This window comes from Symphalangus syndactylus, chromosome 7, assembly GCF_028878055.3.
Source record: "Symphalangus syndactylus isolate Jambi chromosome 7, NHGRI_mSymSyn1-v2.1_pri, whole genome shotgun sequence".
Lineage (NCBI taxonomy): Eukaryota > Metazoa > Chordata > Mammalia > Primates > Hylobatidae > Symphalangus > Symphalangus syndactylus.
Genome location: NC_072429.2, coordinates 120,483,138 through 120,508,051, shown reverse-complemented (window position 1 = coordinate 120,508,051; position 24,914 = coordinate 120,483,138). Strand labels below are relative to the sequence as shown.

At 38.2% G+C, this 24,914-nt stretch overlaps 1 long non-coding RNA gene across 1 annotated transcript in view; it reads right to left on the bottom strand.

Moving 5' to 3' along the window:
- Nucleotides 1-16,260, bottom strand: part of LOC134737249 (uncharacterized) — a 308,144-nt gene extending 291,884 nt beyond the window's left edge. Inside the window, exon 1 of the long non-coding RNA XR_010121947.1 lies at nt 16,149-16,260. This is a non-coding gene — a long non-coding RNA (uncharacterized lncRNA). The remainder of the gene's footprint in view (nt 1-16,148) is intronic.
- Nucleotides 16,261-24,914: the final 8,654 nt, after the last annotated feature.

The following is a 24,914-nucleotide window of genomic DNA, read 5'->3' as shown; positions in this document are numbered from 1 at the left end:
ATATTAATATAGCTATGACAACTTTATTTTAATTTTTGAACATTATTTTTAAATCCAGTTTTATTACCTTTGATTTATAAAATAGGGTATTTTTCTTTAATATAATTAATATTTGCTTTTAAATCAACTCATTCCTATTGGTTTTATATTTGTCTCATTTGTTCTCCATTCCTATTATTTTTTCTTGACTATTTAAAAAAGTACTTGAATTATTAGTCTTTTCTGATTACCCATTTTCCCTGTATTCAATTATTAATTAATAATTATTATTTTGATGTGTACTATAGGAAAACGTATTTTTTTTTCTTTGAGATGAAGTTTTGCTCTTGTTGCCCAGGCTAGAGAGAATGGCGCAATCTTGGCTCACTACAACCTCTGCCTCCCGGATTCAAGCAATCTCCTGCCTCAGCCTCCTGAGTAGCTGGGATTACAGGCATGCGGCACCACGCCTGGCTAATTTTGTATTTTTAGTAGAGATGGGGGTTTCTCCATGTTGGTCAGGCTGGTCTCGAACTCCCAACCTCAGGTGATCTGCCCACCTTGGCCTCCCAAAGTGTTGGGATTACAGGCAGGAGCCACCGCACCTGGCTGGGACATGTATTCTTATAACAGTCTACCTCAAATTTGTACTTTTACCAACTCTCAGACAAATGAAGAGTCAGTTACCTATAAAAAAGAACTAAAAAAAAAAAAAACCCCAACAGTGGGCTAATAACATGTTTATTGTTTCTCTTGCATAAAAGATATCCTGAAGTGTGCATTCTAGGGCTAAAATGAGAGTTTTATGAAGTCAGGAATTTTAGCATTTGGATATTATCTTGAAGTCACAGTTCCTAGAAAGCTAGCCAATAAATTCTGCTTTTATCTCATTGGCTAAAACTTAGTCACATGGCCACATCTCCCTAGGAGGCTGGATGGGAATGTTTTTGTTTCTTTGTTTTCTTGTTTTCTTTTGTTTTTATAGCTGGGCACATTCCCCAGGATTCTCATTAGGAAGATGCAGAGCATCAAAAAAGCACGAGGCAAGGCAAGGGTTTTATGAGTCTGTGTCACACTATTAATCGAATATTTATGGCAACAAGAGAAATCCCATTCAACTCTGTTTCCAGATCTAACTGGTTTTAAGGCTTTTTTTTTGGTTTGGAAAGTTTCCTTTTGTGTTTCCATTTCTATATTTTAATTTATTTAAATGCAATGATTTTATAATCTCTAGTCAGTATGTTTACTGACATTATTTTGCTAGTGGGAATTGGGAGTCAGGGAGCAGGGAGCTAATTCTACCTCTGCTGAATCTCTCATGGTTGGTTGTTTCTGTGTTTTGGAATTTCAGATTGTGAGCTCATTGCCCTCAGTGTTTAATTTGTGGAAATCTCCTGCAGAATAAGATAAATGGAAGTCTTTCTGTAGTTCTTTACATTTGATTCTCTGGTAGAAACAAATGTTTCTAATACAAAAACCTCAGGAGTCATCGGTAGCTTAGGGCCACTTTGAATCTTAATTTATTAGTTTGGAGATTTCTGAAGTGTAATTCGTATGAATTTGATTCCCAGACTTACACGAGGAATAGGTCTATAGTATAAATTCTCAGTGGATTTTTTTTTTCTATACTGTATAGAGCTCAGTGGGAAAGATTTTTTTGTTATCAGCTTATGCTGGTGAGTAGATTTTCCCACTAGTCCAATTTTTACTTTGGATACAGACCTTGGTGAGTTCAGAATCCAAATAAGGGATATCAGTCCCAACATCCAGTGAAGCATAGGCTCAAGGTTTCTCTCCCATCACTGGTTATATATCAAAAACCAGTTACCCCATCCCCTAAACCCCAAAGAAATTATAGTTGATGTCTGCCCAGCAACCTGGCTTTTTAGTGTTGCTTTGTTTTTAACCCCTGGGGGATATAATTTTACATTATTGTGAGCTTAGTGGTGCATTTAAAAGAAATGTTATATTTTATCCATTATTTATGGAATTTTTTATTAAAGTGTTTTTGAGTAACCTTGTCTGTCATAATTCTGTAACTGGAAGTCAAGAGTGCTTCTTGTTTGTTTGTTTGTTTTCTTCTTGAGACAGAGTCTCACTCTGTCACCTAGGCTGGAGTGCAGTGGCGCGATCTTGGCTCACTGCAAGCTCCACCTCCCGGGTTCACGCCATTCTCCTGCCTCAGCCTCTCCGAGTAGCTGGGACTACAGGCGCCCGCCACCACACCCGGCCAATTTTTTTTTTTTGTATTTTTAGTAGAGACAGGGTTTCACCGTGGTCTCGATCTCCTGACCTCATGATCCACCCGCCTCGGCCTCCCAAAGTGCTGGGATTATAAGCGTAAGCCACCGCGCCTGGCCTAAGAGTGCTTCTTTTAAAATGATTTATTGTCTATGTGAGCTTTTGAAGTTCATATCATAAACATCGAAATTCTGTAAATGGAATTTTGTGCCCTCATCAAAATGGGACCACCCTGACAGAGCCTTAAGTTCCCATTATGATTGTCAGTCTCCAAAGAACTCTATCCAGTTACGCCAGTCCTCTCCTAGGCTGGAATCCAATTTTGGAAAGTCCTGGGAGCCCATTCCTGCCATGGCCTGTGTTTCTTCTCCACCCTTCTCTACCTATTAGGCCAAAATCTGATTGTAAAGTTGGACTGTGTTTTTATTTTTGCTATATAAAACCTCACACTCTCCTTTGGAGGAACTGGGATTTAGGTAGATAATAACAGTTCATGTTTTTTTTTTTTCCTGTGTATAGTCTATTTGGTAATGCAAACCTCAACACTAAGTCTAGAGAACCCTGCCCCAGTTTTTTCCTTTGACAACTACGTAACTATGAACTGGCAGAACTGAGGTTCAAACCCAGAAGGACATTTTCTCTCCAGAACCAAAATTCATAATTAACACAAGTTAATATTTTTCTCCTTTGTGTATTTCTTCTAATCATGCATACCCTTGATGCCTTACAGTTGATCCTCAGTTTTCTTCCTTTGGCTTCTAGCATTAGCCTTTGACAAGACCAGAAGGAAAAGATTCTCTAAATGACTTCTGAAGATATGTATCTGGTTTTAAAGTCCCTGTTGTTTTTCTACATATTTTTCCCCTGTGGTTTCTCACCTAAAGGTAGTGATGACAACAGCAGCCCATCTAGAGTGGCCACTGCCAAGATGCCAGCTGCAGCGGGGAGGCGGGACCAGGCCTCCCACTCCATGGAGCAGGCAGGAGCCCTGCCCACCTGGGCCCCAGCCTCCCACTCCATGGAGCAAGTAGGAGCCCTGCTCTCTCCAGGTGCTGCTACAGTTGCCCTCCCTGGTGTAGGGCTTGGGTGTCTCTCCAATCTGCACCCCTGGGGGCCTGGGAAGGGCCCCTACACCTCCCATCCATAGGCTTGGGGGTGTCTGCTCCCACTGCCTGGCCTCTCCCCACTCCCAGCACCCGCTCCAATCTCAGAGTGTGATTAGACTGAGCCTGGAAGCTGTTACAGCCAAGCAGGGTTTGTGCACACTCAGGGCAGCACTGACACGCTGGCCTCTTGCTGCCTCAGCCCCCTCTGGGCTTTTGGTGCTGAAAAACGTGGAAGGGAAAGCTGAGTGTGGGCTGAGGGCAGCTCTGTGCTGACCTGCTGGTGCCCCTTGGTGCGAGCAGCCTAGCTGCCATGCATGGCTGCAGGAGGCAGTCAGGCTCCTGGGCAGAAGGCAGCAGGTCCCCAGCAAAGCCCCATCTTCAGGCCAGGGAAGGCCTGAAGCCTGGGGGCTAGGCTGCCAGTCCTGTGGAACAAAGGGGGAACTCATGGTGCTTTTTCCAGGGCCTGCCCATGGCTGCCCATGGACCAATCAACACAGACTTCCTCCCTCTGAGGCCTGTGGAGAGGAGCAACCCACTCCAGGGCCTCCTCCTCTCTGCTGAGGGCTGACACTTGTTGGGACACCTTGGCTGCAGAAAGGAGCTACCCACAGTGGGTCTCTGAACTGTTCTACTGCTCTGTAAAGCTCCTCTTTGTTTTGCTTACTCTTCACTTGTCTGTGTGCCTCATTCTTCCTGGTCACAGGACAAGAACTTGGGACCTGCCAAATGGAGAGGCTAAAAGAGCTATAACACAAACAAGGCTGAAACACACCCCTTGCTCACCACATTGCAGGCAAAGAGAGGGAGAGAAGAGCTATGGCCCATTGCGGACCCCAGACCTGGGAGCTCCCTGAGCCACGGCTACGACTTCCTTTTTGAGGCCCTGTGGTTCCTGGCATCTCCAAGCTTCCAGGCGCCACTGCATTTCCTGGTGACAGTCGGGGAAGCTGCTGGCAGTGCACCTGGTCTAGCTGCAGCATCACAGAGAGCTGGTGCCTGGGCTGGCACCTGGAGCCAGCACTGACTGCAGTGGGCCGACCCCACACTCAGTCGCTCACATACTTCTCGTTGCTTCATGCCTGGCTTGCCCTTGGCACGCATGGGATCCGGGCCAGTAGCATGAGCCGAGCGCAGCCTGCCGGGCTGAGTGGGTGGAACTAGTCAAGTGGGCCCGGGCAAAAGTCAAGCAAAGGTGCCACCAACCACACAATTTCCAGCCAGAACAGTGACATCCCAAAAATCCCCTAACAGTAGATTGTCACTTTTTTGGTAAAAGCTGCTGGAAAACATCTTGCTAAGATTCAATTCTAAGCAAAATGTCCAAGTCAACTTAAAAATTCCAAGAAATATTCAATTTACAAAGGAAATGCTGAGTTCATCACTAGATTTTGCTCTATGAAAAAAGCATCCTTAGCAACACTATTTTTTAAAGCCCATAAACCACTTTGGTCTTAGTACTGCTAATCCTGTCTTTCAGTTTCTCACTTGCCAGAGTATAGCTTATAAAAAGTTACTCTTAAAGCCAAGATGGAAGAAGCTCTTTGACAAAGCATCCCATTCAGGGGATAAAAAGATCTAAAACCTTGAAAGGAAAAGATTATTTAGTCTGCCCTCATCAGTTTTCAGAGAAGAGAGGAGAGAATCTGTGAGTGATGTGACTTGCCCAGTATTGCACGATGGCCACATGGCAAAGCTTCCTGCAAGGTCTAGAGGCCAGGTGGCCTGAGCGCAATACAGTCTTCTTTCCACTTCCCCATGTTTTTAATCTCATTGAATTTGGCAGTTGTTTTAGCCTGTTTTTAAAGGTTCTATGTAATCTGTGTTACACTGCTGCTTGAACAAAGGAGCGATTTAAGGTGGTAATATATAGCACTAGAAAAAAAGTGGTATTACCTGTAGGTGGCTTGGGATCTATACCTCATTACCAACTTGGTCTCATTTATTCATTTATTCAATCAATAAGAACTGCTCCACACCCTCAGACCACAAATGCAGTCTCCATTCTTTTCATTGATTATGGAATAACAAACACAGGTATGTCTCCTTGGCAGGAAAGAGTCCAAGATCTTCTTCTTGAGGCTTTACTTGGAATTCCCAAAGAATTCTAAAATTGCACACAGTCTAAAAGATAGAATCAACCAGGTTTCTACAGCCATGCCAAGCTAGAGATAAAATTTTACCAGACCACAGCTAATGAGTCTCAATATTCTCTGAAGTTGTGATGGAAAAAAATGGTTTGACAGAGTCACACATAAAGAGAGGCACCCACTGATTCAGCTTCTAGAACTGAATACTATGGTCTTTAGAGAAGGATCCCACTCTCAATTACAAACCTATCCTCAGGTACTCTGGGAATGTGTTTGCAAGGCTGCAGTTTTTATCTTCAAATGCCCAGAACCTCCAAATGAGCCAGCCACACTCCAGGATGCCTGGCCATTTATTTATTCACATAATACATATTTACCCAGCATATGAGGCCAAATGGAAAAACTCGTAGTTTTTTGTATCTTTTTTCATGCCTGGCTTCTGGTTGCTGGGGTCAGAGGCAAATAATGGAGATGGGATATGAGTTAAATATTTGTAACTGGAATTAAATGATGTAATTAACTATGAATTATATAATCATAAAGTAATAGAATAAAATATCAACTGTCCAGTTCCCAATGATTGAGAGAGTACAGAGCTCTTTCAAACAAAAAGTAAACACATTGACATCAAATATTTATACTAAAGCTAATAAGGTTACAACTAATGGTCCTGGTTTCCATGCCAAAAAAATATAATTGAATGGGACCCCAAAATTAAAGGATGTGACCCAACCAAACTCACTTATAATTATAACTGGGAGATAAACAAAATAAACCATTTATTTAAAGAAAAACTCAACTTTGCCTCCACTACCCCCTGAAGATTTTAGCATAGTTCTACATTAGGGGAACAAATCCTGATACCACTCTCTTTCACTCACAAAGACAGAAGTGACAGAAGAAAAGAAGAAAACTAGTGTCATCTCCTGCATCCCTTCTTCCTGAAGGCTAACATGTAAGTTCATTGTTTAGCTAAGCACATTATTGAATCTTTGGATATGGAACAATGTGATGGCTAATTTTATATGTCAACATGACTGGACTACAGGGGGCCCAGATGTTTGGTTAAACACTATTTTGGGTGTGTCTGTGAGGGTGTTTCTAGATGAGATTAACATTTGAATCTGTAGACTGAGTAAACCAGATAGCCCTTACCAATGTGGGTGGCCCTCATCCAATCCACTGAAGGCCAGAAAAGATAAAAGACCAAGAGTAGGAAAGAATTCTCTCTCTGCCTATGTCAGAGCTTCCTTCTTTTGAAGGAAGAAGACATAATCAGTCTTCTTCTTTCAGACTGGAACTTACACCATCAACTCTCTCCTGGGTCTCCAGCTTGCCAACTGCAGATCTTAAGACTTCTTAGCCTCCGTAATTATATGAGCCTATTCCTTATTTTATATAATGAATTTATATTTATATAAGATACATGTATCTTTTTTTTGAGACAGAGTCTCGCTGTATCACCCAGGCTGGAGTGCAGTGGTGCAATCTCGGCTCACTGCAACCTCTACCTCCCAGGTTCAAGGGATTCTCATGCCTCAGCCTCCTAAGTAGCTGAGATTATCGGCATGCACCACTGTGCCTGGCTAATTTTTATAATTTTTAGTAGATACAGGATTTCACCATGTTGGCCAGGCTGGTCTCAAGCTCCTGGCCTCAAGAGATCCACCTGCCTTGGATATATGTATCTTCTTGGTTCTTTTTTTCTGGAAAACCCTGACTAATATACATAACCAGACACTTAGGGAAAGCAAAGTTACTCTCCATTTTTAAAAAGTGAGAGGAATTAGATTTCCAAGAAGGAGCCCAGGGAATGGGGCTCTGGCTAAGAAGAAAGTGAGGAGTCCTGCATAAAAGGAGCTTACACCAGGAAAGAGGCTACATCTATGGAGAAAGGTGGTGAATAAAAGTATTACACAGGTGAAAAAGCTTGGAGGAGAGCGATATCTTGAGTGAACTGTTTGGTTTCTTGCCAATGGGAGGAGGGACAGCCTGTGATTCAATTCCCTTTGTGACCCTAAACTTTCAGTAACATCTGCTACTCACTCAGGTGTCTTGTGGAAGTGGCCATTGGGAGGAATAATAGAAAACATACTATATTTCAGACCTATGCTGGCATTGCAAGTACCAGGCCCAGCTCTTACAGGCACAAGGGAAAGACAATCTTCCAGATCTGAGCTTCTAAACATTAGCATACTGACATTTTGGACTGCATAGCTTTGTTGTGGGAATCTGTGTGTTGTTGAATATTTAGCAGCAGCATATTTGTCCTCTATACATTAGAGGACAGTATCACCTCCCCGTGTGGCAACAAAAAGTTCTCCAAACATTGCCAAATGTCCCTTGGGTGGAGGAAGAGAGTTCCACCTTCATTTCAGAACCTCTAGTCTAAAGTATATGTAGAAAGAGCTTTACAGAAGGGGAGATCTTACTTTAGGACAAACCTACCAGGGTCCAACCAATGGAAGGAAAGGCTAAAAATGCAAACCGGACCTCACTTTGAAAAGAAATATTTTCTTAGTCCCTCTTATGTATAAATAGTATACATTTATACTATTTGTAATATAAATATACATTTATATTATATTATATATAAGTTCCTCTTATGTATAAATAAAGAATTGTCAAATTCTTTAAACTTTGCAAAAATTAGTAAAGGTTTCCCCAGCAAATTTACAAATCACTACTGCATATAACATACTGGGAGGAGAAATGAACATATTATTTTATTTATTTTATCTGACATCCTAGCATTCTCCATAAGGTCAAACACAATAAAATCGCTAACAATAAATAGATAGATGATAGGAAGACAGGTAAATAAAATCCCTGGCTTGATTAATTATAATACTATTGCTGGGAGGGGAAAGATTGGAGCAAATTAACCAAGTGGAAGGATATCACACTAGGTATTTGTATAGTTCACAGTAACAATAATATTGTTCAAATAATTTTCTTTTTCTGTAGCTTTACTTTGTCACCGAAAAGTAAATAATTTGGACTGGGCAAATACCGAAATTTCTTCTGTTTGATAGGGGTCTTTAGTACTACAAAGTCTGGATTGAGGAAAAATAAAACATTTTCCCGAATATAGAAAAAGGACATTCCTGGAGAAAAAATGTGTTTCCAACAGTTCAACCAGCCCTTGAGAAATGAAGGGAATGAGCAAGATAAAAAAGCCCATTTTTGCCTTGGGCTTGATGTTAAGAAACTTCTGCCAGAAACATAAAGGACAGAACTGCAGAGGGTCAGGACGATAAAGATGTGAGCCATCTAGAAAGTTACCGCATCAACACAGTAATTCCTTTGTGCAGAAAAACCACATGAATTCTGTGATAATCATTTGTGAAAGAAAGAAAAATATGTTGTGCTTCAGAGAAGAGTGAAAGTCTTTCAGCTCAGCATCATAAAAGTCACTATTAGAAAAGGGAAAAATACAAATCCCAAAGCAACTATTAAAACAACACCAATAACAAATAATGGTTCCTCCATAAATTTATTTTGATGGTTATACCTTGTGTTCTATCTCACAACAAACTGTCAGCAGCAATACATGCAGACAGATGTAAGTTTTAAACTGTTTAACTCCACCTAAGAGTGAAATTAGACCACAGTTTCTGTCTTCAATGAAACTTCACTGAAACTGATGCAGATCCCTCCTCTGTGATGTCATGGTTCTCTTCTCATCAGAGAATAATCTCAAATTCCTCTGTAACACCCCTTGATTCTACAATTTTGGATGGAATTTTACACATAAAAATCACACAAGTGTGTTTACCTTCTCATAAAAAAATCATTGTATAATTCCCAGGGGCCCTTCCCTGCCCGTGAAATAAGATGACCTCCCTCTTCTCATTTGTATAGGTGCAGGATGGCAGAAGAGGCCCCACACAGTTTACAGAAAGGAAGCCAGTTGATGCCCTAATTGGAAAGTACATCAGAATAATAAATCTACAAACAAACCATAAAATTAGAAGATGGTGAATAACTTAGGCAGAAGAGAACTTCCCATTAAAAAAGAGAGAGAGCTTCTCTGGGATTTCCCATCTCTCTGAGAAGTAGTATGTGGCAGGTGTTGTCTTCATTCCACTGACAGCAATGAATGAGAGGTCAAGAGTCAGTGGGTTTGAATCTGAGCTCTCTGGCTTCTAGGTTACTGCCACTCAGCCAGGACCTCTGTCCATTTGCCTGTGCAGTTGCCTCCCCATTGGCATTGGTCAAAAGAATATTCTGTGCTCCTTTCCAAGAACTGCAGTCAGACACCAGTGGTCTAAGAGACATTCAGAGTTCTGGTCAGGTAAACTAGTTTCTTGTTCCAAGCCAGTGGGCATTCCCATGCTACAACTGCCAAGACTCACAGGAGAGGAGAGAGCGTTGGTCTAACCTATCCTCTTCTGAATGTAGAAGAATGTGTATTCTTTGGTCAGAAAGAGAGGGGGAGGGATCAAGAAAGACACAGTAAGAAAGAAAGGTTAAAAATAATGACAAGCATCTTATGAGATTTACAGTCTACAGCAATCTTTTGCATGCATGTTTTCATTTTCCATGCCAGCACCATTTTTTTAAAGATGTACTGTTTTTACACAGGAAAAAAATTAAGACTTAGAGGGGCTAAGAGGTTTATCCAAGTTGAGTGGAAAAACAAACAAAATATCAGAATTCCAAATCCTTGTTTTTTCTTGTTTCCTAGTACACAGGGACTTACAGATTTTGTCTGGAGATTAATATTTTTGTAGGGTCTTCATTGGTCAGTTTTCTTAGGTGGACAGATAACCATTTTGCTGGATCCTATATCAATTCTGCTCTTTTCCTAACCAATTTCAATTCTTTCATTAGAGAAATGAAACAATTGACTGTTCCTCTTCTCTTCCCTCTGTCCTTGCTAGTGAGCCCCGACAAAGCAGGGAGGTGTGAAGTATTGATGAAAATGTGGAAGGTGTGTTGGCTCCTGTGCCCTAAGGAAACATGAATAAATGCAAGGATCACTTTCAACTGGTTGGCTTTGATTTGAGATCCCTGTCTCTAGAGTTGGATTTCCCTTACTTATGTATCAATCATGCCCTAAATGGCCTACTTTGTCCCCAAAGTCTCCACTCACTGAGCTGTCCATCTCATGTCACAATTTCTCTGTAATTATGTGATATCTTTTTTTTTTTTTTTTTTGAGATGGAGTCTTGCTCTGTCCCCCAGGCTGGAGTGCAGTGGCGTGATCTTGGCTCACTGCAAGCTCCGCCTCCTGGGTTCACGCCATTCTCCTGCCTCAGCCGCCCGAGTAGCTCGGACTACAGGCACCCACCACCACGCCCGGCTAATTTTTTTTATTTTTAGTAGAGACAGGGTTTCACCGTGTTAGCCAGGATGGTCTCGATCTCCTGACCTCATGATCCACCAGCCTCGGCCTCCCAAAGTGCTGGGATTACAGGCGTGAGCCACCACGCCCGGCAATTTCTATATATCTTATCCACTCAACACCTTGGATACAAATCTTTCTTTGACTGGGTCTGTGATGTTTACAGTGTGTGCCCTGATAACCACCTGCCTACTTGAACTTCTGCTGATTACCAGTTATCAGCTCATTGGTCAATTACCCTATCAAATAATAAAAGAAATTGCTACCATTTATTGAGCATATGAGTGCCTTTTACTGTGCCAAGCACTTTACCTGAGTTATCTTATTTGCTTCTTAAAATATCCCTGTAAGGACCATGTATCTGGATCTCTGGATCTTGAATGTCTTTTACCCTTGGATTAGGAATGGGTGAATGAAAGAGTGATTTGTAAAAAAAAAAAAAAAATCTGTCAGACACAGATACCACTGATTCCATTTAAATGTGGGCCAGCAGGATATGTCTTCAAATATGTAAAAGCAAAGAGATATGTGTTCAAAATAACTTGGCAGGAATATTTTATATAATGGAAAATGAAGGTCTATGTGTTTTAAATCCTTATAATGCATGTATAAAAACCATAAATCCTTAAATTGCCAACTAAATAAATGCTTCATAGTGACTTGCCCCTTAATCATCCAGGAAAATTAGATAAGAACTAAGAAGTTATAAGAGCTCTTCCTTTGGGACATATTGTTTCACTTTGGCTAAGTGATGTGAGGTCGTGGGAGGGAAAACAAAGTGAGTTTTTTCTGCTTAGGCAAACATGAAAGTAAAAACTATCACCAGTGATTTTTGAGGCAATTGAAGCCTCTATATTGAAATGCATTGGGAGTTTGTTATGCTATTAGAAAAATATACAGTCCATTTACTATTATTTAACCACATTAATCATTATGATGAAATATGTTGTGAGCTAATTCATGAATTTCATACTTAGACGATTACAGTGCTGCATGGGGTAATGATTTTAAGCAGTGACAGGTAAACTTTTTCCATTTTGGCAAAAATGAATAAGTACAGATTTTCCTCTGTGGGGACCAGAGATTCTTGACACACCCAAACTTCTATAGACATATACCAGTAATGTGAAAATGAAATCCATCCATTATTACTTTAATGTTAACCGTCAGTTAAAAAAAAAATCTTCTACAAGGGTTTGACATCATTGCCTTGGCAATGATAAATTAAGCAGGGGCAGAATTCTGCCTACTCTAGGGAATCTAAATTCTCAGAAATTTCACTCTCCAAGCTTATGATCTCTCCAAACAATCAAATGTCAGTTTTGAAGGTCATTCCTTTTGCAGATGTCTTCTCACAATAGACAACAATGGGTATGGTGTTAACGGCTCAATGGCTCAACTAGGGTAGCGACTATACGTAATTGCACATCACTGCACCCTACTCTGTAACACAGTGCCTGGCACGTAATAAAAGCTCTATATGTAATGACTATTCCAGGTCCTAATATCTGACACTAATTGCCTGTGTGATTTTGGGATAGTCATTTAATACATTAAGGGATTTGAACTTAAAGGGCACTAATAACTTTTCCAGCTCTGATATTTTACTAGTCATTGACCGAAGTCCCTGGGTGTTCACCAGTTTACTATCATGACTACAGAGAAAAACAGTGTTCCTCCCAAAAACACTTAAAATGAAATAATCCCTATCTCCTTCATTCAACCAATTCATGACTGTTCCTCACGCAATCTATCATTTGCCAGAGGAAAAGCCATTGCTCATCTTTTATAAAAAGTGTTCTCAAAATCCAACCCATAATGAACTAACAGTTTCTTGTCCAACACAGGAAACATATTAACCTGATTTGATTCTGTTCCCATTTTGGTTCTCAGAATTTCAATCTCCTTTGGAACCTTTATTATTGCCATTTAATTAAACCAGTTCCTCCCATACCTTTTAATTTGTTTAAACAAACAAACAAAAAACACTCTTTTCTCTACCACTACGAGGCAGTGTTTCAGTAGGCCTAAGCTAAACAAAAACTGATCAGCCCAGAACACTGAAGTGGAATTTGACTCCTCAAACCTGAAAGTTTCCCTCAGACTTTGGTTTTTCAAGAAATAGGGGAAATAACATCTTTCTCACCAAGAAATAACCAATACATATCTTTTCACCATAAAATCACTAATAGTCCTAAAAGATGTATGCAAACTCCTGTTGGAATAATTTTTAAGTCTCTGCAGTTTATAATGCTATTATTTGGGGGTGTTCTTAATGTTTGATTTACTACTTACCCATTCAAAACAATTCATCATGCCATTAATAACTTCTCTATTATCAAATATTGAATGACACTTCTGTGTTTTAAAGAATGTAACAAGTAATTAAAGGACAAATTCCTTTAATTCTTTAGAAAGTGCTTTAATTTTTAAGTGGAGGATAGTAAGTTTTTAAGAAGGTCACAAGAAAGGAAAATGGGAAAGGAAAGAGCAGAGCATGTTCTTTAGTGCTAGCCCTATTTTATAGATTTATTGAAAACTCAAAGCAACTCCATGAAGTAAATATTATTCCTATTTACAAGATAGAAAACTAAAGACAAGCTTTATTTAAGGTCAAATAATTAAGTGTCCACGATTTCAGTTAAGGCCTGTCTGATTCACCAGTCTACTATACTAAGTTGTCTTGCAAATAAAAACAACAGTCACAATAACAATAAGTGAACTGTAAAGCAACCCCAAATTTGATACAACAGTCTCTCAATTCAGTGCTCTAATCTTGATCACAGTCTGGAAATTCATCATTAATGAACACAAAGTCACTACTTGGAAACAGAGCCAGCCACTGATTGTACTTAGGCACCGTAAGAACAACATGCACTGCATATTCACTGAGAACGTGTTTTTTCTAATTTGCATTTTTTTATTATCAGGGACTTATTTGATACTAGCCTTCCTAAGCCTCCTTTCCTTGATTCGAAAGGCCATCACCACTGCAGTCCTAAATTATTCTTTCCAAATAGTAAGAAAATCATGAAACCTCTTGTCGTACCTGTACCCAAAGCCTAAGCCCCAGGAAGATAATTTTAAAAGTAATTAGAGTAACAGTTCTCACCACAGGCTTTAGGCCCCCTGTCTTAAGCCCCACAGTCAAGAAACTTGAATACATGCAGGCTCGTGAGTTTTATTTTTATCAATTCCATTTTAATATTTTACTGACCATCACCTATGCCTAGGTTTTCATAACAGCAAGTAAAATGGCTGAATCTTTGCACACTCATAGAATTCTTCTCAAACTATAGAAACTAAGGTAAGGGATGTCTGCAAAGAGACGTGATTAAAACCATCCTTGCCACTGGACTTCTTGCAACAAAGCAAACAAATTTTAAAAGTAATACAATTAACTGCCAAGATATTTCTCAAATATTCAAATGGAGGAGCAGTTTACCTTAACATCAATTACCTTAATAGAATTAAGGGGTAGAATTCTTAGAAAGTATCTGTTAAGTGCTTAACATGTTCTTGTAGAATAATAATAAAGTTAGCTATTGCTCTAGTTGTCTCCCCACAGTTTTCGTGTGCTAAGATGGGTAGAGAAAAATTATCAGTGCTTACTGAAAAATAGGAGCACTAAAAATTTGGAAAGAGATGGTGAGCCTGCAATTAGATCATCAAGAAAATAACTGAAGTACATCTGGAGTACTAATAAAGCATCCAACAGACCTCTTAACAACATAGAACCTCACCATCATCACAGTGTAATCTTAAGGAAGAAAAGGTACATGCAAAGCTCCCAGTCCACAGAGGAAAGGATTGAGGGAAAGAGAAATAAAATAAATGGGGATGGGGTAAACTCAGCCCTGCTGTGAAACCCTTTACCCTCAGTAGGTGAGTGATCATTTGTAATCACATCCTCTTTGATTTGGACAGTTTCCAGTGACAAGTTAAAGAGAAGCACCTAGACCTGAAGGAGAGGAATTGGAGGAAAAAAAAAAAGGGAAAAACAAATAGCTTTTTGCAGGAAATACAAATACACACACACACACACACACACACACACACCCCATTTCATGTAATGGTGATCGTGTTGCACATATTGATTGCAGAAAACGTAAAATGTGGAGCAGTGTCTTAAGGTAAAGGAAATAACGTTAAAGTATATTGCACACTTCTTTTTCAAGCTCTTCCCATACAGCCTTTTCCCACCTCCCTTGGCTGTTACAAAGAACACCAAAATAAAAAGATTACCATCGACAGCCAAATCACTGCAGCCCCCATTTGAGGACAATGAAACCCTAGACTAACGTCTATGGGGAATCTCTGGAGTCACATGGTAGACTACCAGTTTTCGGGTGCTTAAATAGTCAATAAAAATGCCTATGACTTTTTTCTTCTTTCCAGGATAGTTCATTCTCATTATGCAAGATCATCCTAAGCTACTGCCAAATTAAATAGTCACCACAGTGCCTCCAATTTAAAAGCCAGAAAACATTTGCATTCTGATAAAATGGCTTCCATGGGATGAAGATCCTTTGACACCCACAGTCCTCTAGCATTTTAAAGGCTGTTTGCTGAGAACCTTCTCTGACTTTGGGGCTCCCCTGTTTGCATTCTGTTAACAGTTTAGCAACTGGTCACAGCATAATTAGCCATTTGTTTCTTCAGCTAAGGGGCCAGTAGTGAATGTGGCTTCTAAGCCAAGAGCAGGGCCCCACCCTGAGCAAATCTGGCCTTAAAAACAGGCCTTCAAAAACCTACTTCTCAGTTGCCAAATACTCTAACATAAACACTGCCCCTTTTTTGAAAGCAGGATGGATCAGAACTAGATCAGAGTATTATCGCTTTTGCCTTCAGTTCTAATCTTCCAATGAACTATGGGGGGAAAAAAAGGCCCAGGCCAGAATGTATTGCCTGACCAGCCTGTCAGAAACTGATGTCATCACAGAGCTGATACAATAAGGGAAAATTAGGCTCAAATGTCCTTGGATATATATTTACTTATGTAGATAAACATTTTTATACTATATACATACTCACTTTCATGTAAATAAACATTTATATGTACGCATATATCTGAGAGAGACATTAAATGAAAAATGTGAAAAACTATTTTAAGTGTTCTTTATCTAAAAAAAAACTAAATCATACACTATATTTCATCAAACAAAATTTTTTTAAGTGTTGTTTGTAAGCATTTGGAAAGGAAAGAAATAAGCCTTTATTGTGACCAAATTATTTCTTTTTTATCCCCTCCATTTCTAATTTTATTTATTTAGTAAACACATATAGCACTAACTATGTGCCAGGTACTATTCTAAGCACTCTATAAATAATAACTAGTTTAATCATACAACGACCCTATGAAATATGTACTATTATTATCCCTACCTGACAGATGAGGACACTGAGTAGAGAGAGGTCAAGTAACTTGCCGAGGGTCACACAGCTACCAGCGGTCAAGCTGGAATTTGAGCCAGGCATCCCATCTGTGAAATCTGTTCTTCACTTTGCTTCCTCAATCTTCACAGATGAGGAAGTTAAGTTACATGTTTATATAACTAATCTATTTAACTCATGCCAAATCTGAACGAAAATATGGAAATAATTTATGCCAACTAAGGACAATAGCACTAACAAAGATATTTTCATAACACATTTATTTCTTTTAAAATTAACACCCTGGCCGGGTGCAGTGGCTCACGCCTGTAATCCCAGCACTTTGGGAGGCTGAGGCGGGCAGATCACGAGGTCAAGAGATCGAGACCATCCTCGCTAACACGGTGAAACCCTGTCTCTACTAAAAATACAAAAAATTAGTTGGGCGTGGTGGCACGCACCTGTAATTCCAGCTACTCAGGAGGCTGAGGCAGGAGAATGGTGTGAACCCAGGAGGCGGAGCTTGCAGTGAGCCGAGATCACACCACTGCACTCCAGCCTGGGCGATAGAGTGAGACTCCATCTCAAAAAAAAAATAAATAAATAAATAATAAAATAATAAAATTAACACCCTGGCCAGGCATGGTGACTCATGTCTATAATCCCAGCACTTTGGGAGCCAAAGTGGGAGGAGCTCTTGAGGCCAGGAGTTCGAGGCCAGCCTGAGCAACATAGTGAGACCCCCGTCTCTACAAAAAATTAAAAAATAAAAATTAGCCAGGCATGGTAACAGACCTCTAGAGTCCCAGCTACTCAGGAGGCTGAAGTGGGAAGATTGTTTGTGTCCAGGAGTTCAAGGCTGCAGTGAGCTATGACTGCAACACTGCAGTCCAGCCTGGGTAACAGAGCAAGATTCTGTCTCTAAAAATAAAAATGAAAATAAAAATAAATAAATTAAATTAAAACCAGCTCTCTTCGATCTTCCTATACTCTTTTTTTTAAAAAAAAATTTAATTTTTTATTTTTTTGAGATGGAGTCTCACTCTGTCACCCAGGCTAGAGGGCAATGGTGTGATCTCGGCTCACTGCAACCTCTGCCTCCCGGGTTCAGGCGATTCTTCTGCCTCAGCCTCCCGAGTAGCTGGGATTACAGGCTCACAGCACTACGCCCAGTTAGTTTTTGTATTTTTAATAGAGATGGGGTTTCACCATGTTGGCCAGGCTGGTCTTGAACTTCTGACCTCAAGTGATCCACCCGCCTTGACCTCCCAAAGTGCTGGGATTACAGGTATGAGCCACCATACCCAGCCACAATCTTCCTATACACTCTAACTTGCATTTCCTGCATATATGGTGAGCAACATAGCTCTCTGCATGCATCACCAGATGGTCCTCTAGACCTCTCTGTTCAACAGTTAGTACAGCTGATTCACTTGGTACCTCATTCCCAATTAAGATTTACAAAGCATATTTAAAAGAGGAAAATCACTGTAAAATGGTGGAAAAATTAGATTGATAATAAAATGTTTTATTAGGCACTTCCTTTTCATATCTGCTATATTATAACTTGTCTTGATTTTAGGTAAAAAGGCCCTTGTAGAAGCATCTATCTAAAGTCTATACAGATTATGTTCATGCTGTTATAAAATTATAAAGTCTAGACATTAGAGTTTGCTGGGCTTTGACTTTAAACTATTAAATAAGAAAAAAAGATTATCTTGGCAAGGAAACAATGAGATAATATTCTCAATTTTCACAATATTCATTCATTTGTGTACGTGTGTGTGTGTGTGTTGTAGAATTTCTAGAAGGAAGTTAAAACAAAAATGACTAAATCTTGCTTGATGATGACAGTATTTAATTTATATTTATTAATGGCAATAGTAATAATGGACCTTATTTTAATGTCTTCAGTCTGTCCCCATCTCTCAAACCATACCACCACCACCATAGTTCAGGGTTTAACACTTCTCACTGTCTAATCTTGTCTCCTCCCCTATTTAAATTATGACTCATAGATTGATCTTTCTGGAACACATATGTCACTTTCTGCCTAAAATATTTTTGTGGTTCTCTAGTCTCTTGACAACCAAATTATAACTCCTTAGAGGAGCATTTGGGATTTCTACTACTTTATTACTACCATAGCCATGTTTCAACCTCTTATGTTTTGCAAAAGCATTCTTTCACATATGTGCTTTCCCATATGTTATTCCCCGACTTGAGACATCATACCCATATCCTATCCTCACCCAGTCTGGCCAATTTCATCATTCTTCAAATACCATCTCTCGTATACACCAAAGACTTTTTCTGGTCTCTCTCCTTGTCTGACTTAGATGGCTCTCTGAAAGCTTATAATAGCACCATGTTCTTACCTCTATAATTCAGTTAATTACTTATCCTTTTGGAGAACATTAAAGACCTACATTATATGCTTAAGTGTCTATGCACTCCAGTAAATGTGAACTTTTTGAGGGAAGATGCATTTTAAAGCATTTTTCTTTCAATACCTCGCAACTAGCATGGTGCCTGGCACAGTGATGAATAAATGCTGAATAAATGGCCAAATTTCAAGAAATCACATATACATAAGAAAATATTATGCAACCAACAAAATCACTGAATTGTGTTTAATCCACTAGTCAAGGTTCTTTCGTAGAACAATGGCAGTCTTGCGTATAGCCCTCTCAGGGTTTTGGTATCAGTAAGAACGCACATACACAGCAATAAGATAGCCAGGTGTGATGTTAATATTCACAAGTAACTTTCATAAATAAAAGTACAAGCATGTGTGCATTCAAAACTACATTAGTAACATCCAAATAAATTGTTACAAATCTTTTCAAAATATTTGATAATTTCTTCCAGAAGTTCCATCCTCTTTTGCATTAGATGTTTAAATACCTTCAAGTAGATGATCTTTTTTTAAAACAACTTTTAATTAAAAAGTGAGGATAATTAGGCTGGGTGCAGTGGCTCACGCCTGTAATCCCAGCACTTTGGGAGGCCAACATGGGCAGATCACGAGGTCAGGAGATGGAGACCATCCTGGCTAACACGGTGAAACCCCATCTCTACTAAAAATACAAAAAATTAGTCGGGCATGGTGGCAGGTAACTGTAGTCCCAGCTACTTGGGAGGCTGAGGCAGGAGAATGGTGTGAGCCTGGGAGGTGGAGCTTGCAGTGAGCAGAGATCACACCACTGCACTCCAGCCTGGGCAACACAGTGAGACTCTGTCTCAAAAAAAAAAAAGTGAGGATAATTAATAATTCCAAAGATCACTATCTTTTAGAATCGTTGTGCAAAGACATCCTTAAAAGTTCCTAGCAGTAAATTTAGTAGAGTTATCATTTTTAAAGATGACTGAGTTAAGCCTATCCTACTATTTGTAATTAAAATTTCTTTGGGTGTGTGTTTGTTTATTCTCTGTTGTCCACATTAGATTGTAAGCTGCCAAAGAAGTACCTGAATTTCTTACTATAATCAGTCAGTACAAAGCAAATATGAAAGAAGTGTTTTAAAATCTTCCTTTCAGCTTCAACTTCTGAAGGAGATGATTAATTCATGGAAGAACATATGCTCATAAAACATCAAAACTACCTGATAAATTCACATATTTGAAGAATCAGAAATCTGCAGAAGCATCCAAAGAGAGAAGAAGCATTGAAAAGTGACTTGATGATACTTAGCTCTCCTTGAAAGCGTTTGCTGATCCTGGAAGGCACTATAGGTTAGAAATCTGGACTTGTCCCAGGAAGCATCCTACCGGGGGACAGAGAAACAAGGAGAACTTCAGAGAGTTGCATAGAACTGAAGTGCCAAAATTGGAGAATTAAAGGATATTAAGCACAGACTCTGTGTCCCTCTTAGGACACTGCCATGTTTGGAGGTTATAGGGTCAGGATACCAGAAAGCTAAGCCAATTGCCTCTCAGAGACAGAGCAGAAATTATTATGACCACTCAGGGCTAAGAAGAAAAACACCTTCTAGGCTCCCAATTAGAAAGCACTGTAAGGCCAGGCTTTAATCAGAATTAGACTGCTTATTACTAAAATTGCAACTAGCCTCTCCCCACCTCAGTTTATAATTGGATCCCATTCCACCCCACATGCACATACACAATTGTCTATTTATCTAGCAGAGGAAAGAGCAAATTTTCTGTGGTGAAAGAAAACAACTAAAAATGCTAAAAATTTTAGCATTCAATCAAACATTTTTAAGAAAATAAACAGGACTATATGATTGACATCCAAACACACACAAACACACACACATAAGCATATCCACAGATGATCCACACATTAGAATTAGCACAGATTTTGAAAGAACTATCATAAACAAAGTTTAAGACAGTAGATGAATTGATTATCAAACTAATTAAAAGGTAGCAAATTTCAACAAATAGTAGTATATATAATTATAATTTACAACTATCACATGAACATTCTAGAAATTAAGGGCTGCGGATAGGTGATAGAGTTTGGATGTTTGTTCCCACCAAATATCATGCTTAAATGTGATCCCCAGTGTTGGAAGTGGGGCCTGGTGGAAGATGTTTGGGTCATAGAAGTGGATCCCTCCCCTGAATGGCTTGGTGCCCTCCCCATGGTAATGAGTTCACACAAGATCTCATTGATAAAAATTCTGGGACCTCCCTGACCTCACTCCCTCTTTCACCATGCGAGGTGACTTCTCCCCATTCACCTTCTGCCACGAGTAAAAGCTTCCCAACGCCTTACCAGAAGCCAAGCAGATGCTGGTGCCATGCTTGTACAGCCTGCAGAACTGTGAGCCAAATAAACCTCTTTTATTTATAAATTACCCAGTCTCAGGTATTGCTTTATAGCAATGCAAAATGGATGAATGCAGTAGGCTCACCAGCAAGTAGACATACTTGTAATTACGACAAATAGCAAGTAGAAGATAAGACTAGTAATTTCAAAGACAGGTGAATAGAAAATATATATACTTAAGTAAAGAAGGAAAGGAAGAAAAGGATGACAGGAAAAGAACAAAGTGTAAAAAATATATCAGACACATTTGAATGGTATAACACATGTATAAGAAGATTGTACACATGTACAAGAAAGAAGAGATAGGAATGAGATAGAAGCACAATTTGAAGAGCTAATCACTGATAATTTTCCAAAATTGATTAAAAAAAAACCCAACTCACCAATTTCAGAAGCCTACTGAAGAGCATATAAAACACTGAAAGAGTACGTAAAACACTTGGTCATATTGCAGCCAAACTACTGAAAACCAAGATAAAAATAAAAACTTTAAAAGAGCCAGAGGAAAAAAAGACAAATTTCTTTCAAAATATACCCCAAAGCACTGACAGCTGACTTCAAAACAGATATAATAGAAGCCAACAGACAATTGATTGACATTTTCACAGGACTAAATAACCACTAGCTAATCTCTAAAAATAATAAAATTATTTTATGAAAAACAGGTATATATTATAGTTGGAACAATTTGAGCACAAAAGAAAGGAATTGAGTAATATGGCATTATAACCCCAAATATAAAAATAAATATCCATGAGTCTGTGCTAATATAAATAAATGATTGAAAATGAGTAAGAGAAAAGAGCCAACTATCTCATGAAGAAGAATTCCAAATAATTTATGTAGATACTTCACCCTTAAAAAGGTAGAGTATAACTCCCCATTCCTTAAGTGTGTGCTGCACATAGTGACTTCCTTCCAATAAATACAGGATGAAAATAGGGAAAAACTAACTTTATATTACAGAAAACCAACACTGCTGCAGTTCTATAATGAAAATGAACATCAACAACAATAAGTAATATTGACAGAATATACATTTTATGTGAAATGAAAATGGTAGTTTACCTCTGTGGTCTTTCTCAAACAGATTAGCTCCAATAAAATCATGAGAAGACCACCAGACAAGTCGCAGGGAGGGGCATTGTATAAGATACTTGACTAGTACTCCTTAAAACTGTCAAAGTCCTTTTTATGCTCATCAAATACAAATACAGTCTGAGAAACTGTCACAAGCAAGAGAATCCTAAGTAGTCATGAATACTAAATGCAATGTGACACCTGAATGGATCCTGGAACAACAACAACAATACATTAGGTAAAAGCAAAACAAAGAAAATCTGAATCTATTTGGAGGTTAGTTAATAATAATCATTAATTGTAGCAAATAGGCCACATTTATATAAGGTGTTAGTAACATGGGGAAATGGAAGTAGGGGAAGTGAGAATGTTCTATACTGTCTTTGTAATTTTTTTCTGTAAATCTAAGACTGTTGGAAGTAAAAATTTTAGAAAAGGGTGATAGATGAAAAAATATAATAATAAAACAATGTTTTATTAATTTAAAAGGAAAAGGAGAAAGCAATGAATAAAGATGATTAAAATAGTGAGAAAAATTTAAAAATCCATATTTATTATTTATTACATTAAATATAAATGGACTAAACCTACATTTAAAAAAAAACCTAAAATTACCAAAATCAATTGTTGAATGCCTACTCTAGGCTTCTTGCAAAAAACAAACTTTAATTTCAAGTATAAAATACAGTTGAAAATAAAAGTACAGAAATAAAGATACCATGCAAACACCAAAAGAAAACTGATTTAGCATATTAATATTAAACAAAGTAGACATGAAGCTAAGAAGCTTTATTAGATAAATTTAATAATGATAAATGGTTTGATATCAGTTTATATGACAAATAACAGTATCTGAGAATATGAAGATAGAATGGAAAAATAGAGAAAATCTAATCATAGAGAGAGACTTTAACACACCACTCTAGGTAGCTGAGATGGCAAGATATATATGTTCTGAAGAACTGTTTTATTCATTTTAGGATGTTTAGTAGCATCCCTGGCTTCTACTCATTAAATGCTAGTAGTGCTTCCTATTCCCCAATTATAACAACTAAAACTGTCTCCAGATATTTAAAAATCTCTGCTGGTTGAGAACCATTTACTACATATATATTTATATATATTACACACACACATACCACATATAAAGTTTATATGTAATATATTACATATAATATTGCATGTAATATGTAACATATATTGCATATAATATACATTATACACTTATGTATATATGTATGTATGTATATACAGACACAAACATGTCTACATGTAGTATATATAAAATGTATACATATGTAATATATGTAATATATATGTAATATGTAATATATCACATATAATATATACACACATATGTATATATGCATGTATATATACAAACATGTATATATACAAACATGTATTTGTATATATTAACACATATATATGTATACACACAAAAATACACTCACATATATACACACTGAATAATACAATAAACAAACTTTACATAATTTACATATTTAGCTGACATTGCTGCCAACAGGACAGAATTCACATAATTTTTGACTCTGCATAGAAGCTTAGACCAAGATACACTATATGTTGGATCATAAAGCCTCAACAAATATCAACAAATGAAAATAATTCAGAGTATATTCTTTGACCACAAAATTAAGTTAGAAATAAATTATAAGCCATCAAAACATCTCCAACTACCTGGAAATGATGTACTTGTAAATGATCCATGAGTCAAATAAGAATTAACAATGAAAATTTTAAAATATTATAGCTGAATCATAAAGAAGGTATAATATAAAATAAATGTGATATGCTTTAAAAGTAATATACACAGGGTAATATATAATCACAGAATGAAAATACTGTGGAAGGCCAGGCGCGGTGGCTCATGCCTGTAATCCCAGCACTTTGGGAGGCCGAGACAGGCGGATCACAAGGTCAGGAGATCGAGACCATCTTGGCTAACACGGTGAAACCCCGTTTCTACTAAAAATAAAAAAAAATTAGCCGGGCATGTTGGCAGGCGCCTGTAGTCCCAGCTACTCAGGAGGCTGAGGCAGGAGAATGGTGTGAACCCAGGAGGCGGAGCTCGCAGTGAGCTGAGATCGCACCACTGCACTCCAACCTGGGGGACACAGCGAGACTCCATCTCAAAAAAAAAAAAAAAAAAAAAAAAAGAAAAAAGAAAATACTGTGGAAGAAAAAAATACTAAAATTAAATGATAAATATGCTTTTATCTCAAAAAGTTGATAAATCAAATTAAATTTGGCCTAAATCTGCCTCTGTATGCAGTGAACTGTATCCTAATATAATTTGTAAATAAACTGCAGTCTAACTTGAAAGTATATTCTTCTAACAAGTAACTGACACTTTGAGAATCACAGTAGCTGAGCTTTCAGCCAATCACAGCTGCAAATTGCTCATAAGTGTTCAAATAAGGCAAATGTCAAGCTGTGACCAGTTGAGCTATTTCTGTACGTCACTCTCTTTTCCTGCCTATAAATACTGGCTGCCCACATCGCTGGGTGGAGCTCCCTGAGCCTTTATTAGTTCAGGGTGCTGCCCAATTTGTGCATGTTTCTTTGCTCAAATAAACTCTGCTAAATTTAATTTGTCTAAAGTTTTTCTTTTAACAAAGTCATAACAAAATTAAACCAAAATAATTTTTAAATAATAGCAATAAGAATGGGAATAATGAAATGAAAACAAACGTGTAATAAAAAAACCCAGCAAAGCCTTTGACTAAAATGATTTACAAAACATATAAATACTTAGCAAAAATAAATGAGACACAAAGAAAACATAAAATACCAACATCAGAAATGAAAAAAGCAACATTATTATTTGTAACAAAGGACTACTATTAACAATTTTAGCCAATGAATTTGATAATTTG